Source organism: Dipodomys merriami, unplaced genomic scaffold (assembly GCF_024711535.1).
Source record: "Dipodomys merriami isolate MVZ:Mamm:240054 unplaced genomic scaffold, mDipMer1.0.p SCAF_84, whole genome shotgun sequence".
NCBI lineage: Eukaryota > Metazoa > Chordata > Mammalia > Rodentia > Heteromyidae > Dipodomys > Dipodomys merriami.
Window position 1 is genome coordinate 5,313,401 of NW_027206446.1, and position 16,146 is coordinate 5,329,546.

Here is a 16,146-nt window from a genome sequence, read left to right on the forward strand (position 1 = left end):
CTGTGTGTGTCAGTGTGTCTGTGTCTGTGTGTGTCCTTGCTGTGTGTCAGTGTGTCTGTGTCTGTGTGTCAGTGTGTCTGTCTGTGTCTGTGTGTGTCCTTGCTGTGTGTGTCAGTGTGCACTTTCTGAACTTCCGTTACTCGGGGCTGGTGCCCACGGCTTCCCTTCCTCCACGTGTGAGGGGAGGGGGAGGCAGGGGGAGGGGGAAGGGGCAGGAGGGGGAGGGACCTCCCCCCCCCCACGTCTCGGCCCCGCCCCAGGCGCTCCGCGGCGGCCCCGCCCCTCCCACAATGCCCCGCGCGGCCTCGTCCCGTGCCGGCCGGGCGGGGCGGCCGCGGGGGGCGCCCTGGGCCGCGGCCCGCGGAGGGGGCGGAGCTCGGCCGGCCCGGCCCGGCGGCCCCGAGCCGACGCGCCCGCGCCAGCGCCGCCGCCCGCGAGCCCCGCGCCGCCGCCGAGGCCGGAACCGTGAGTGCGGGGCGGGGGGAAGAGGGACGGGGACCGTGAGTGCGGGGCGGGGGGGAGAGGGAGGGGAGAGGGAGGGGACCGTGAGTGCGGGGCGGGGGGACTGCGGACGGCCCGGCGCGGCTCGCGGCTCGCGGCTTCCCGCGGGGCCGGGGGGGGGGGGGACGCAGGGACGGTGGGGGCCGGGGGACGGTGGGGGCCGGGCCCAGGGCGTCCCCGCGTCCCCGCGTCCCCGCGTCCCCTCTGCGGACGGCCCGGCGCGGCTCGCGGCTTCCCGCAGGGCCGGGGTGGGGGGGGACGCGGGGCCGCGGGCTCCGGGTTCGAACTCATGGCCGCCGCCGGGTGGGGCGGGCTCCGGACCTCGGCGGGGCCTCCGGGGCTCGGCCGCCCGATCCGCGCGGGGCCGCGGAGGCCGCGCGGGGCGGGAGCTGGGGATCGGCCCGGAGGGGCGAGAGTGAGTGTGAGTGAGAGCGTGAGCCAGTGTGTGTGTGATCGGCCCGGGAAGGGGTGGGTGTGAGTGTGTGTGAGGTGTGAGTGTGTGTGAGTGTGTGAGGTGTGTGTGTGAGGTGTGTGTGTGTGAGTGTGTGGGGGTGTGAAGTGTGGAGGATGTGTGAGTGTGTGTGTGAGGTGTGGGGTGAGTGTGGGGGGGTGTGAAGTGTGGAGGATGTGTGTGTGTGACGTGTGGAGGATGAGTGTGTGTGTGAGGTGTGGGGTGAGTGTGTGGGGGGTGTGAGATGTGTGTCTGTGTGAGTGTGTGGGGGTGAGTGTGAGTGTGTGAGGTGTGGGGGTGAGTGTGTGTGTGAGGTGTGGAGGATGTGTGGGTGTGAGGTGTGGAGGATGTGTGGGTGTGAGGTGTGGGGTGAGTGTGTGTGTGTGTGAGGTGGGTGAGTGTGTGAGTTGAGTGTGTGAGGTGTGGGTGTGAGGTGTGTGTGTGGGGGGGTGTGAGGTATGGAGGATGTGTGGGTGTGAGGTGTGTGTCTGTGTGTGAGTGTGTGTGGGGGTGAGGTGTGTGTCTGTGTGAGTGTGTGGGGGTGAGTGTGAGTGTGTGAGGTGTGGGGGTGAGTGTGTGTGTGAGGTGTGGAGGATGTGTGTGTGTGAGGTGTGGGGTGAGTGTGTGTCTGTGTGTGTGAGGTGGGTGAGTGTGTGTGAGTTGAGTGTGAGGTGTGGGTGTGAGGTGTGTGTCTGTGTGTGTGGGGGGTGTGAGGTATGGAGGATGTGGGTGTGAGGTGTGTGTCTGTGAGTGTGTGTGGGGTGTGAGGTGTGTGTCTGTGTGAGTGTGTGGGGGTGAGTGTGAGTGTGTGAGGTGTGGAGGATGTGTGGGTGTGAGGTGTGTGTCTGTGAGTGTGTGAGGTGTGGGGGGTGAGTGTGTGTGTGTGAGTGTGCTGGCTCACACCTGGACCCTTGCACTCCCGGCTCCTCTCAGCTTCCCCCTGGGCCACAGCGGCCCCCCCCCCCCGCCCCCCCCCCCCCCCCCTTCGCGGCCTCGGGGACCTGGCTGCCCAGGCTGGCTTTGAACCGCGGTCCCCAGGCCTCAGCCCCCAGCCGCCTTGCTGGGTTAGGTGCGGGGCCTGCGGGTGTCACCAGTGTCACAGCCACACCACGCTGTGCACGCCCGAGGTCTGCGGTTCAGAGCCAGCTGGGGCAGGTTCAAAGCCAGCTGGGGCAGGAAGGACACACAGCCCCAACCTCAAGAGAACGGGTGAAGTCAGCCAGGGAGCTCTGGTGGCTGAGCTCCAGCCTTGAGCAAGGCCCAGGGTTCAGGCCCAGGCCCAGGAACGGTGCCCAGGGTCCAGGCCCAGGGTTCAGGCCCAGGGACGGTGCCCAAGCTCAGGGTCCAGGCCCAGGGTTCAGGCCCAGGGTTCAGGCCCAGGCCCAGGGACCAGGCCCAGGCCCAGGGTCCAGGCCCAAGGTTCAGGCCCAGGGTTCAGGCCCAGGCCCAGGGTCCAGAACCAGGCCCAGGGTTCAGGCCCAGGCCCAGGGTTCAGGCCCAGAACTGGCACCAAAAAATAAGTAAAGAACGCCAGCTTTCTGTGGCACTTTTAAAGGCGGGAGGCTGTTTTGCCAGCCTTTCTCTCTGGCTCTGTGGCTGACAGGAGTGCCTCGTGGAGCGTGCGTCTCTGCTGTCCATTGACTCACCATGTAAGCAAGTGTTTCTCTCCGGTAGGCCTCCTTCCCCCAGGTACATGGCTAAAATAACCGCACGTTTCCATCAGCACAGGAGTCACTAGGAGGGAAAAGTACTTGTGCTTTCCTGTGTGCCAGGGTCCTGCAGCAGCTAGCAGCTTCGCAGTGCTTGGCTTCCAAGAGAAGCCAGAGAAACTCGCGTGAGATTTCTGTGGGACGCAGCACTGTCCAGACCTGGGGTGATGCCACTAACGACCGTTTGACCAGAGAGAAGAGAAAAAGAGGGGCATGACTAAAAGTAGGCGCTTTGCCCAGGAGGAGCCCTCTCTCTCTCTCTCTCTCTCTCTCAAGAGGTTTTAGGTAAGCCTGGCACCAGTGTCTCAAGCCTGTCATCCCAGCCGCTCAGGAGGCTGATACCTGAAGATCCCAGTTCAAAGCCAGCACTGGGAGGGAGAGTCTGTGAGACTCTTATCTCCAACGAATCGCCAGAAAACTGGAAGTGGTGCTGTGGCCCAAGTGATAGAGCACCCTCGCTTGAACACTGAAGCCCAGGGACAGGCCAGAGTTCAAGCTGCGGCACTGGCAAGGAAAAAGTTTGAGGTAAAACTAGGACCTCCCAAAGCCAACAGAGTAGAGTTTTGTTTGTTTTTATTTTGTTCTCTTTTTTGTGACGGTCCTGCCACTTGAACTCAGGGCCTGGCTTCCATCTCTTAGCCTTTTTTTTTGCTCAAAGCTGAAGCTCTGCCACTTGCGCCACACTCTAGTTAGTTCCCTGCTTTTGGCTGGTTAACTGGAGATAGGAGTCTCAAGAACTTTCCTGTCTGAGCTAGCTTTGAACCAGCATTTCAGCCTCCTCTCTGAATCCTCCCATTCCATCCTCCTCATTGGGTAGGATTAGGGACATGACCACAGGTGCCCAGCTTGCTGGGAAACCTTTCTAGGTATTGCTATTTACATATACTAATTTGTTTATTTTCTGTTGGTCCATCATGGGGCTTGAACTCAGGGCCTGGGCGCTGTCCCTGAGCTTTTTTGCTCAAGGCGAGTGCTCTACTGCTTGAGCCGCAGCAGTCTCACGGGCTTTTCCTGCGTGGCTGTGAACCGTGATCCTCAGATCTCAGCCTCTGGGTCTCCGGGATGGCGTGAGCCGCCAGCACCGGACTTTGCATATAGGAATTGGACGAAGCGGTAGCTCTGTCACTGGCGTGTTTATTAGTGGTGCTTTTCATCTCTGCTTGTACTGTTTCCTTCCTCACCGCACCTTCTCCCGAGGGCTTGGCCATTCCATCCGGTCTCGGACATCCGGCCTTCCAGCCATCTTCAGTGTGGGGGGGATTTTGAAGTTGATTCTGCCTCTTCTTTTTGCTGAGCAGTCTGGATCCTCGTGTTTAACTGGCTGAGTGATCTTGGGTGGGAAAGCCTCGGAGGCATTTTTGGCTCATTGAGAAGGACATAGTTAATCTCTGGCCACTATCTTAAAAGCTTAATTTTTTTTCTTGTTTGTTTGTTTGTTTTTGTTGGTCCTGGGGCTTGAACTCTGGGCCTGGGCGCTGTCCCTCAGCTCTTTAGCTCAAGGCGAGCGCTCTACCACTAGAGCCACAGCACCACTTCCCTTAAATTTTTTTTGAAAACAAAAACACACATGTTCCCTGCCTTCCTAGCCTCACATTTTCTAGTCAGGACCACGATGCTATACTTCCTTTTGTTAGACCTTTTACTTCACCAGGTTGCTTATTTAGACTTAATTTTACCTGTATGCAAATCCACAGAGTGGCTGGGTAGGAATGCACCTCAGGATTTGTTTGTGTTACTGCCTGCTCTGTGGCCTCAGGACATTTGCTTCACAACCAGCCACTGTGGAGAAAGTTCTAGCTGAGAAACTTTCACAGGTTTTTTTCCTTCACTTGCACATACCTACTGGTGACCTCGGTGACCTTGAACAAATTACCTGGTGTTAACACCAGTAATACTTACTACCTACTTATTTCTCACCCTTGCTACAAGATTCAGAAGACACATTCAAATAGATCACAAAGTATATTACAGTTAACTCCAGATCTGTGCAGACTTTATGCCTTGAAAATATTTTCTTGTGGCTAGGCACTGGTGGCTTGTGTCTGCAATCCCAACTACAGGAGGCTGAGATCTGAAGACCATAGTTCAAAACCAGCCCAGGCAGGAAAGTCTGTGAGGCCCTTATCTCGAAGTAAATACTAGAAAACTGAAGTGGAGCTATGGTTCATGTGGTAGAATGCAAGCTAGCCTTGAACAGAAAACTCAGGAAGAGCATCCAGGCCATGAGGGCCAGCATCGAAAAAGTAAAAAAGTAAAAATTAAACATGAAAAAATCTTATTCAGCATATGTTTTACCTCCATTTTGAAAATAAATCTTGATGTAAATGTTGGTTGTGATTAAGAGGAGAGCTGTGATCATTTCTGCCAGGTTTTATTCATGCTCTGTGTATTTTATCCTTGGCTTTTGAGTACTCAGTTGTGCGTGTTGTTTTTTCTTTCCTTTCTGTGTGTGCCAGTACTGGGGTTTGAACTTAGGGCCTTGCTTGCTGGCTTATTAGCATTTTTCGCTCATGGCAGGTACTCTACCATGTGAGCCGTGCCTCTACTTGTGGCATTTTGCTGGTTCATTGGAGATAAATGTGTCATGGACTTTCCTGCTGGGGCTGGCTTTGAACCGGAATCCTTCGATCTCAGCTTCCTGAGCACCTGAGATTGTACAGGTGTGAGTTACTGGTGCCTGGCTTTCTTCTACACCGTGTCTCTGCGTTCTGCCAGTGTGAAGGAGTTTGTGCTTCCTGAAACTCGAGGTTAATGCCTTCATGTAATAGACGTTTCAGATTTGATCTGACTCCTAGCACTCTCAATAATATGTGGCGATTTCATTTAGGCTGATTCATGCCCCAGTGACTTAGTTCTTGCTGTTGTTAAATGGTCCATTGTAGAAATAAACAGGGATTTGTTTGTGTGCTTATCTGTTAATGGACATTTGGGTTTGACTCTGGGGCTGATGTATCTTCGCTTTTTCAAAAAGAGGCCAACGGTTTCCAAAAGATAGTCTCACTGACTTATTTATATTTTTGACAGTAATGGGATTTGAACTCAGCACTTTGCCAGGCTAGCATTTTACTGTTCCGCTCTATTTCTCCCTCCCTCCCTCCTTCCATCTTTCCTTCCTTCCTTTCTTCATCCCTCCCTCCCTCCTTCTTCCCTTCCTGTCTTCCTCTTCTTTCCTAGCACTAGAATCTGAACTCAAGGCCTAAAACTTGCTACGTAGATATCCTCGGTCCTTGGAGCCGTTCCTCCAGCTTCCTCTTTTTAAAATTCTTTTATTGGGGGGGTAGGATTTGAACTCATCAAGGCCTGGGCTTTTGAGTAGTGCTCTACCGGTTGAGCCACACCTCCAGTCCAGTGCTTTTCAGAATAATTAGACAAAGAGTCTTGAGACTTTGTTGCCCAGGCTAGTCTTAAACCTGGATCCTCAGATCTGTTTTTTGAGTAGCTGGGGTTACAGGCATGAGCCGCTGGTACCTGACTTTCTGGCTCCTTTCTAGTGACTTTTGAAAAGTAGGAGTTGTTACTTTGGATGAAGCACAGTTTATGCATTGTGTTCTTTTATAGATTGTACTTCTTTTTTTTGGGGGGGGGGTCCAGTCGTGGGGCCTGAACTCTGGGTCTGGGCGCTGTCCCTCAGCTCTTCAGCTCAAGGCTAGCACTCTACCACTTGAGCCACAGCGTCACTTCCAGCTTCTTTTTTCTGCTTATGTGGTGCTGGGGAATAGAACCCAGGGCCTCATGCATGCAAGGCAAGCGCTCTACCACTGAACCACCTTCCCAGCCCTAGATTGTACTTCTGATGGCATACTTAAGGAATCTTTGTGACTCAGGGTCACAAAGATTTTTCTGTTGTTTTTTTTCTAGAAGATTGATAGCTTTAGGTTTTCGATTCAGATCTATACTTGTTTTGTGTAAATTGTTATATGAGGGAGCATCAACACTTATTTTCTACATACAGAAATCCAGTTCTTTTAACATTGTTTATTAAAAAGAGTATTTTTCCTCTATTACCTCTCTAAAATCTGTTTATGTTCCTTTCTACTGTACCCATTGACTTTCATAACTAATTACTGTAAACTAAATGAAGAAGAACTAGGTCCAGTTCTTTGTTTGGCTGCATGCTGGGCAGATGTTCTACCGCTTGAGCCACACTTCCAACTTGTCTTTTTGCTGGTTATATTACAGGTGGAGGCTTTTAGACTTTTCTGCCCAGGGCTGGCTTTGAACTTTGATTCTCTGGATCTCTGCCTCCTGAGGAGTTCAGATTACAGCCCTGAACCACTGGCGCCAGGCTAAATCCAGTTCTTTTTTTTTTTTTTCTTTCATGTTGGTCATGGAAGCTTGAACTCAGGCCTGGGCACTGTCCCTGAGCTCTCTCGCACTCTGCCGCTTTGAGTCACAGTACCACTTCCGGGTTTCTGGTGGGTTTTAATTGGAGATAAGAGTCTCCACGCCAGCCCAGGCTGGCTTTGAATCACGATCCTCAGATCTCAGCCTCCTGAGTAGCCAGCATGACAGGCGTGAGCCACCAGCGCTCAGCTTAAATCCAATTCTTGGTAGTGTGTTTTTGCCACGTTTAATAAAACTTCCTAAAAAAAATCCTTCCTCAGTGTGGAAACTTTCCAGACTTAAACATTCCATCGTCGTTTCCTTTGTCTTTTATTTATTTTCAGTAGTTGTACTGAGGGGTTTCATTTCAACAAGACTTTCCTTTGTATATGCTGATGTTATAAGAATAAACCGAAACTTCCTGTTTGAGAAACTTCAAAGCCTTTAGATGGTTTTCTTCATTTCTCTCTTTGGAAATGCTCTAGCCTAGATCTTCCCCTTTGATTTATTTTTCTGGTGCTTTTAGTCCCTTTCTTTGTTATTTATTTACTGACTGACTTACTGACTTATTTTGTGCTGGTCCTGAGGCCTGAACTCAGGGCCCGGGCACTGCCCCTGAGCTTTTTCTCTCAAGGCTGGCGCTCTGCCACTGGAATTACAGTCCACTTTGGCCTTTTTGGTGTTTTGTGGCGAGTTACAGGGTTCTCATGGATTTCCTTCCTGGGCTGGCTTTGAACAGCCATCCTCCAGACCTCGGCCTCCTAAGTAGCTGGCATTGCAGGCATAACCACAGCGCTCAGCTTGTTGTTTTCTGAGGTAGCTACTGGAGTAAATGCACACTGAACTCACACGTCTGGCTGTGCGCTGGGGCAATCCTGAGGACTCTATTACTTTAAACAATTAATGTCTCGCTCACCATTACGTTACAATTCAGGGTTCATTACGTTACAATTCAGGGTTGATTGCCGCTTACCCGGAAGACCCTCCCATCCCCTAGACTCTTCTTTCTGTCTGCACAAATCCCTCATCCTCCATCCTGACAGCCTGGCAGCAGTGTGCTGGGGCTCTGGGCTCACCAAGATTGCTTCTAGCACGTTCTTTCTCAGCCAGCTTCATACAGAGGGCGTCGGTTTTTGTTTTTATTTTTAGTGTGTGTGTGTTTAACAACATCTCACTTATCAGGAACTTTCTAGAAGCTATCCCTATCTTTATACCTGAGAGAGCCAGATACAGAATTGTAACCACCCGCTCCAGGGAGATACTGTAGCCCTAAGTAATACAGTTAATTTGTAACATATTTACCCTTTGGGCTTTTTCTGTCTTTAGCTATTAGTTCATCTAAAGTTGAGCTGTGGGTCTTTCCTTTTATGGAGGCCAAGGCACAAAGCTCTCCCTCACTGTCTGCAGGGAGTCCTGACACACTCAGAGGCAGCCATTGCACTCAGCGTGGACTTCTCCACTGAGGGGCAGCAGGGGGCCTGGTAGTCTCTCTCAGGTCTGTGTCTGCAGTACCTGCTTTCCTTCTTGCCTTTTCTCCATTCTTTTTCCTTTTCCCATTTCTTCTTTCCTTTTTTTCTTTCTTTTTTGTTTTGTGCCAGTCCTGGGCCTTGAACTTAGGGCCTGAACCCTGTCTCACATCTCGTGTTCACCACTTGAGCCACAGCTCCACATCCAGCCTTTTTGTGTTTCCTTGGAGATAAGAGTCTCATGGACTTTTCTACCCAGGCTGCCTTTCAAACTGGAATCCTCCAATCTCAGCCTCCTGAGTAGCTGGGATTAAGGCATGCGCCAGCAACAGCCGGCAGAAGTAAGTAGCACAGAGCTGTGTAATAATGGCATTGCCCGGTCTGAGCCTGGTGTCTGTTCCTGCTCAGGACAGAAGATTCCAGATTTGTTCAGTTACTTCCCTGCTAGACTGTGGTCTTCATCAGAGCACTGTGGTACTTAGCTCTCCACGGCTGTTATCCGTAACGGCAGGCAGTGAACGGGTTCACTGTGCTGTCGGTATTTATGTCTCCACCATCGCCGCACTGTCCTCCGGCTTTCACATGTCCATGAAGCCAGGAGTTCAACCTGGAACACAGCTTACTAATAAGTTCTCGTTCCGGGCATCTGCGAGATGGTGCTGACATCTAGGTGGAAGGCCCAGAGAGCACATCAGCACTTCAGCAAGCCCAGCGCCTGTGGACACGCTGGTAATCCCAGCTGCACAGGAGGCTGAGATCTGAGGATCCCAGCTCAACGTCAGTCCAGCAGGAAAGTCTATGAAATTCCTTATTTTCAAACAATCACCCAGAAGTGGAGCTGTAGCTCACGTAGTAGAGCACCAGCCAGCCTTGTGTGACAAAGGTAAAGGACAGCATCAGGTCCTGAGTTCCTGAGTTCAAGCCCTAGGGAAGGAAGGAACAAATGAATGAACGAACTAAGAACTTCATCAAATAGTGAGATATTCCAGAAAATGATGTGAGTCCCCAGAGGACAGGAAAGGCAGGATGAGATCTGATTTGTGGAAAGGTTTTATTGGACCGTGAGGACAGGAGCAATGAGAGCATGGCTGAGAAGCTTGAAGGTGAAGGTACTCATTACAGTGAGATTTATGATCATAAAGACTGGAAACATTCAGCGGCCGGCACCGAGGCGCTGGTTAATTGAATTGTAATTTGGGTACCAGATGGACTTTTATATGGCCATTAAAAGTTTTTCATGGTCTGGCACTGGTAGTTCATGGCTGTCATCCTAGCTACTCAGGAGGCTGAGATCTGAGGATCCTGGTTCAAAGCCAGCCCAGGCAGGAGAGTCCCTAAGACACTAATTTCCAGTTAACAAGCAAAAGGCTGGAAATGGAGCTGTGATTGAAGTGATAGAGTGCCAGCTTTGGGAAAAAAAAAAAAACATAGCTGAGGACAGCACCCAGGCCTTGAGTTCAAGCCCCAGGCCCAGCACACACACACACTCTCTCTCTCTCTCTCTCTCTCTCTCTCTCTCTCTCTCTCTCTCTCTCTCTCTCTCTCTCTCTCTCTCTCTCTCTCTCTCTCTCCTCACAGTTCATTTACCCTAAAAGAGATAAGATGTTCAGTCCTGCTCACAAAAACCTACAAATCTAGAACCTGTTCCTGTCTGTCTGGTAAACACTGATGTTACTATAAGGTGCTGAGTTCGGGTGAATTTTCAAACGACCCCCCTAACATTTTCTTCTATCAAACCTGAGTGAGAAGAAACCCAAATTTCTCTCGGAATAGCGCGAACTATTCTAGATCTTTCCGGTGGAGGAGGTAATCGCGATTTCCATTTGGTATCCTGTCCTTGGCAGGCTTGTTTCTGTGGATGAGGGACTGGAAGGTGCTAGAAGCTCTCTGAGGCCGGTTGCCTGTTTGCAGCACAGGGCAGAGCGAGCCGTAGACCCTGACCCACTTGGATGGGGTGGGGAGGGACTGCGTTCATGAAGTCAGGACCTTCCATCCAAGGTGGGTGCTCTACCACTTGGGTTACACCTTCATTTCTGGCTTTTTGGTGATTTAAAAAGTCCGAGAGACTCACTCTCAGGACTTTCTGCCCAGGCTAGCCTCCAGCTGTGATCCTCAGATCTTAGCCTCCTAAGTAGCTGGGATAGAAGTGTGAATCACCAGCATCCAGCCCAGAAAACTAGTTGTTCCCCTCCCACCCCCCTCCCCCCAGCTGCTTTATGGCCATATCTTTGATTCTTTTTCTTTTCTTCTTCTTTTTCCTATGGCCATTCTGGGACTTGAACTTGGGGCATGGGTGCTGTAAGAGTCTCACAGCAGATAGAGATCATTTTTTTAGGTAGTATTTACTAGCAAGCCACACAAGGCATCTAGTTTCTAGAACTTGATGGGCTCTGTGTTTAGTGTTCTGACTCATTTCTCGGGAGCATGAACTCACAACAGAGCCAAGCATGACATGGCGCAGGAAAGATCCTTACTCTTCTATTTGCCATCTGGGTCACAGGCTACCAGATCCCTACACTGTTCAAAGAGCGTGACAATGATGTCTAACGCATTTCCCCAGACCCACATGACAAGCCTTGCCTTTCACAAACCGTGTGAGCCTGTTTCTAACTTTCACAGAACAGTTAGCAAGATATGGTGTGTCTTTGCCAAGAAGACTAAGGGAACGTTGTCTTCTGGGTGTCTGAAGAAGCACTGGAAGCGTTCTGGTTTGGGAAATTGTCAGCTTCACCTTGAACACGGTGCCCCTTGCATCACGAGAGTTTAGGACAGCCCACATAGCAGTCAAAGTGTCCCAGACTCTGGTACTGAAATAGGTTAAAAAGTAAATTAAAGCATTGAGACACATCTCTTAGACTGCTGATATATTTATCTAGGGAGATTACATTATTCTTTATGCATTCTCTTCTCTGGAAAAAAAAATGTGTATCTGTGGACAGGCATGTTAACTTGTGGAGAAAATGGTCTTAATAAGATGCTGGTAGTGGGCTATGAAATCATGTTCACACAGCCTGCCCCTGATGAGCTGGTGCTATGTCTGATTAGTGCACATTTGCACATAGCTTGCCTTCTGGAGCCCAAAAGTAGGTGAAATTTAGGTGTGGTTTACCTACTGTAGAAAGAGTTCAGGGCTAATATTTTATAGATTTCTATTGCTGAAGTAAAACTGAGGTTTGATACCCTGCATCGCTCACATCCATCCATCCACCTGCCTGTCCATCCATCCATTATTCATCCATGCACCCACATCCCATCCACCCATCTATCCATCCACCCATCATCTGCCACCCACCTGCCCACCCATCATTCATCTATGCACCCAACCAGCCATCCATCCAGCTAGCATCCATCTATCCACTCATCTATCATCTGTCCATCTGTCTACCATCTACCCATCTATCCATCTACTCATTATCCATCCACCCTCCAGCCATGCACCTAACCATTCAGCCAGCCACTCACACAGCCATCTATCTGTCCATCATCTGTCCATCCACCCACATCTCCATCCACCCATCTACCATCCACGTACCCAACATCCATCCATCTAGCTACCCATCTATTTAGCCACTCATCTATCATCTATCCATCCATCCACCCATCCATTCATCATCTATCCATCCATCTACCCACTCACCTGGCCAGCCCCCGTTCATCCACAGTCCATCTACCCATCCATCCACCCATTCCATCCATCCATCTTTCCACTTAACACCACCCACAAAACACATTAAATAAACTAAGGCCCAGTGAACACTATTTACATGCATATACACACAAATATATATAGAAATAGCGTTCACTAGGAGATGGGTGTGCATGTGCGCGTGCATGTGGTAAAGTCACAGGGGTGTTCCCGACTCTGCTGGATTGGAACCATGATCCTCAGATCTCAGCCTCCTGAGTAGCTGGGATTGCAGATGTGACCACCAGACGCCCAGCTTAGACTGGAATAGTTCCACCTCAGAGCATGTGCACACTTGTCCTGATGGCTAAATTTTAATTTACGGTTAACCTGTACTAGCTGTTATTCAGAGTTGCTGGAGATGAAACACATTGGATTTTTCCATTCTGTCTTCACATTTCATGCCTTTCTCTCATTTGTTTCTAGTTAAGTAATAACTTTTGGGAGCCAAGATACTTGGTTACTTTGTTTCTGCTGTGAGTTGAGAGACTGTTTATAAACTCAGTCACATGATGCCATTCCTCTTGGGAGGACTGAGCATTCTTTTTATCTTTCCCAATGGAGAATATTTACCATTGCTCTCTATTTCCTGGCTGCATTTGTGGGATTTTAAACCTAAAAATTCAATGGATTAGCCAGGCGCCAATGGCTCACGCCTGTCATCCCAGCTACTCAGGAGGCTGAGATCTGAGGATCGGGGTTTGAAGCCAGCCCTGGGCAGAAAAGTCCATGAGACTCTGATCTCTAATAAACCATCAGAAAACCAGAAGTGGCGCTGTGGCTCAAGTGGTAGAGCGCTCGCCTTGAGCTGAAGAGCTGAGGGACAGTGCCCAGGCCATGAGTTCAAGCCCATGACCGACCAAAAGAAAAAAATTCAATGGATTAGCATTTGTGGCTTTTGAACTCAGGGCCTGGCTTCTGTCCCTGAGCTCCTTTTGCTCAAGGCTAGTGCTCTACCACTTGAGACACAGCTCTATTGCCGGCTTTTCTCATGGTTACTTGGAGATAAGAATCTTACAAACTTTTTTGCCCAGGCTGGCTTTGAACTGTGATCCTTTAGTTCTCAGCTTCTGAGATCTGGATCATGAATGTAGATTATTGACATGAGCCAGCAGCTGGCCCCAGTTTTCCAAGAAGCTGGACTGGATTGTAATTATAGTATTTACCAAAAAAGTTGTTGGGTGACTTTGTTTTATTAGAAAAAGAGATCCACTATTCAGAAGAAAATGTGAAATATCCAGTATACTTGTTATGAATTATTTAGTCTTTTGGGAAATGCAGTGTTTGGTGATTTTCCACATCTCTTTGAGTTTATTTGGCATTTAATACTTTACTATTTGTTCAGCATGAGATGGTAGTTCATCTTGAATAATGTGTGTGTGTGTGTGTGTGTGTGTGTGTGTGTGTGTGTACGTGTACGTGTACGTGTACGTGTGCGTGTATACTGGGGTTGGAACTCAAAGCCTCACATTCTCGCTTGTCTTTTTCACTCAGGGCTGGTGCTTTACCATTTGAGCCACACAGCTCCACTTCTGGCATTTTCCTGGTTAATTGGAGAAAAGAGTCTCAGGAACTTTCCTGCCCAGGACTGGCTTTGAACTGCATTCCTCAGATAGATTTTAGCCTCCTGAGTAGCTGACAGAATAGAAAACTAGCTTAAAGACATAAGCCTCCAGTACCCAGCTTTGAATGATTAACTTCTTATCTGTGCTATACTTACGCTGTTTACTGTAGGATTTTCAATTTAAATAATAGGAATTAATATCTAAAGTCCAAAACGATTTTTAGAAAATTGACATCAGCTCAGCACCGTGGCTCATGCCTGTAATCAATCAAACCTGCGCATGAAGCTGTGATCTAAGGGTTGTGATTTGAGGCTAACCCAGTCAGACATCAATGAGACATTTCTCCCCAACGAGCCAGCAAAAAACCAGAAGTGGTGCTGTGGCTCAAGTGGTAGAGCACCAGCCTTAGGCTAAAAAGCTCAAGGATAGCACCTAACCCTGAGTTCAAGCCCCAGGACCAATACAAGGTAAAATGTATGCGAGAGTCAGAAAGGGGTCATGGCAGCGTGGCTGGCGACTGGTGGCAATATTTGTGAGGCCACAGCCTCTTTGTCTCCAACCTGGGAGACCAGGAGGTCATAGGTCAGAAGGTGATAGGTTAATGGTCTTTTGCCATAGGTTAATGGATTTTGCTGTTGAATTGTATGTGGCCAGTTTGAGAGAGGAGAAGAGAGAAAAGTTGTGTTTTGTTCCATGTGGAGATTACCTAGAAAGCCCTTAGAAATAAAGATCTGAAAAACTTGACAGATGCTGGAGGCTCAGGCCTGTAATCTTAGCTACTAGGAGCCTGAGGTCTGAGGATTGTGGTTCAAAGCCAGCCTCGGCTGGTGTCTGTCTCCAGTTAACCAGTGAAAAGCTAGAAGTGGAGCTGTGGCTCGAGTAGCAAGTGCTAACCTTGAGGAAAAAAACAAAGAGACAGGCCATCAGTTCAAGCATGGACACGTGTGTGTGCGCACACACACACACAATTGAAGCATATATAATGTGACTTTAAAGTTCTGTAGCAAGTTTTATCTTAACAAGGTACTTGATCCGCAAATGACAGCTTTTCTCTCTGTAGTTTGGCTAGGTGGGTCATTACGTTATCATACTCATAATTATATATTCTTTTTTAGAGAAAGAAACCAAAGACCCCTTACACAATCTATTTTAAGAAGAAAATACACACATAGGCACAACAAAATGGTCATTACTTCCAGTGCATAAAGCATTTAATTTAAAAAGTAAATGCAGTGACTCTTACACACCTTACAAAGAGGTTCCATGCACCTTCACCAGCACCTACTTCTTGTACCTTTTTAAAAAGTAAAATAAAAATCCTAGGAGTCTTGTTGCCTAGGTAGCATGAGCAAAGGCATTTTGGGGCCTTCCACTTTCCTTTCTATGTGTCTGTACTGGACTTGAACTCAGGACCTCACATTCAGACTTTTTCTGCTCAAGGCCGGGGCTCTACCACTTGAGCCACAGCTCTACTTCGGTTCCTTGCTGGTTAGTTGGATTTAATCTGCCTGGGCTGGCTTTGAACTGCAACCCTCAGATCTCAGCCTCCTGAGTAGCGAGGATTACCAGTGTGAGCCACCAGCCTCAGTAACAACACAAAAGAAAACATGGGAAGGATATAGCACTGTGAAGTACACCCTGGTTTACCGGTGTAAGCCTCTGTGCTTCTGGCCTCAATGGGACCTGTGGTTTCAGGTGTTAAAGTGCGTGCCTGCCTTGTGTAATGCTGATGTTACGCTCGCCCCTCTGTCTCTCTGCGGTAGGATGCAGCAGACGGGCTGGTTAGCATCGCTGCTTCTTGTCAATCGTGTAAACAAGGGGAACCCTCAGATTCAGTCTCAGCCTTCCCTGCAAGTCTTTGCCCCCTCAGGGTTTTAAGTTGTTTGCACCATTTAAAGCATAATTAATTGCTTCTGTGTCAGAGTTCTCTAAGCCATCTTCCTTGTTAGTTTGTCTGCCTGTACCAGACTTAATCTGGACCTGTGAGGGAGATACAGTAAGCCCTGTACAAGGATAAACAAGGAAAAACCCTCCAGGAAGCCAGGCACCAATTGTCATGCCTGTAATCCCAGCTATTCAGGAGACTGAGATCTGAGGATCATGGTTCAAAATCAGCTTCACCTGGAAAGTCTGTGAGAGACTCTGATCTCCAGTGAACCACAAAAATCTGGAAGTATAGCTGTGGCTCAAGTGGTAGAGTGACAGCCTTGAGCAAAAAAGCACAGGGACAGTGCCCAGACACACGCACACATACACACACACCCTCCAGGAAATACCTGTAAATGACTATGAGGTAAACATAATAAAACATTGGTGTGTGTGTATGCGCGCACACACACACAAGTAAATATTGGGACTTGAACCCAGCTCCACTTTGTTTTCATTTATTTTTGCCCTTTTAAACGTATTAAAAGGTTTTTTTTCCCTCTCTACTTTTTTAAACAGG

General features: G+C 49.3%; 1 protein-coding gene across 2 annotated transcripts in view; it reads left to right on the forward strand.

Annotated features, from left to right (window-relative positions):
- Positions 1-384: 384 nt before the first annotated feature.
- Rassf8 (Ras association domain family member 8) overlaps positions 385-16,146 on the forward strand; it is a 58,074-nt gene continuing 42,312 nt past the window's right edge. For both annotated transcript variants that reach the window (XM_070011616.1, XM_070011614.1), the window contains exon 1: positions 385-465. The gene's annotated coding sequence lies outside the window, so the exon portion shown is untranslated. The remainder of the gene's footprint in view (positions 466-16,146) is intronic.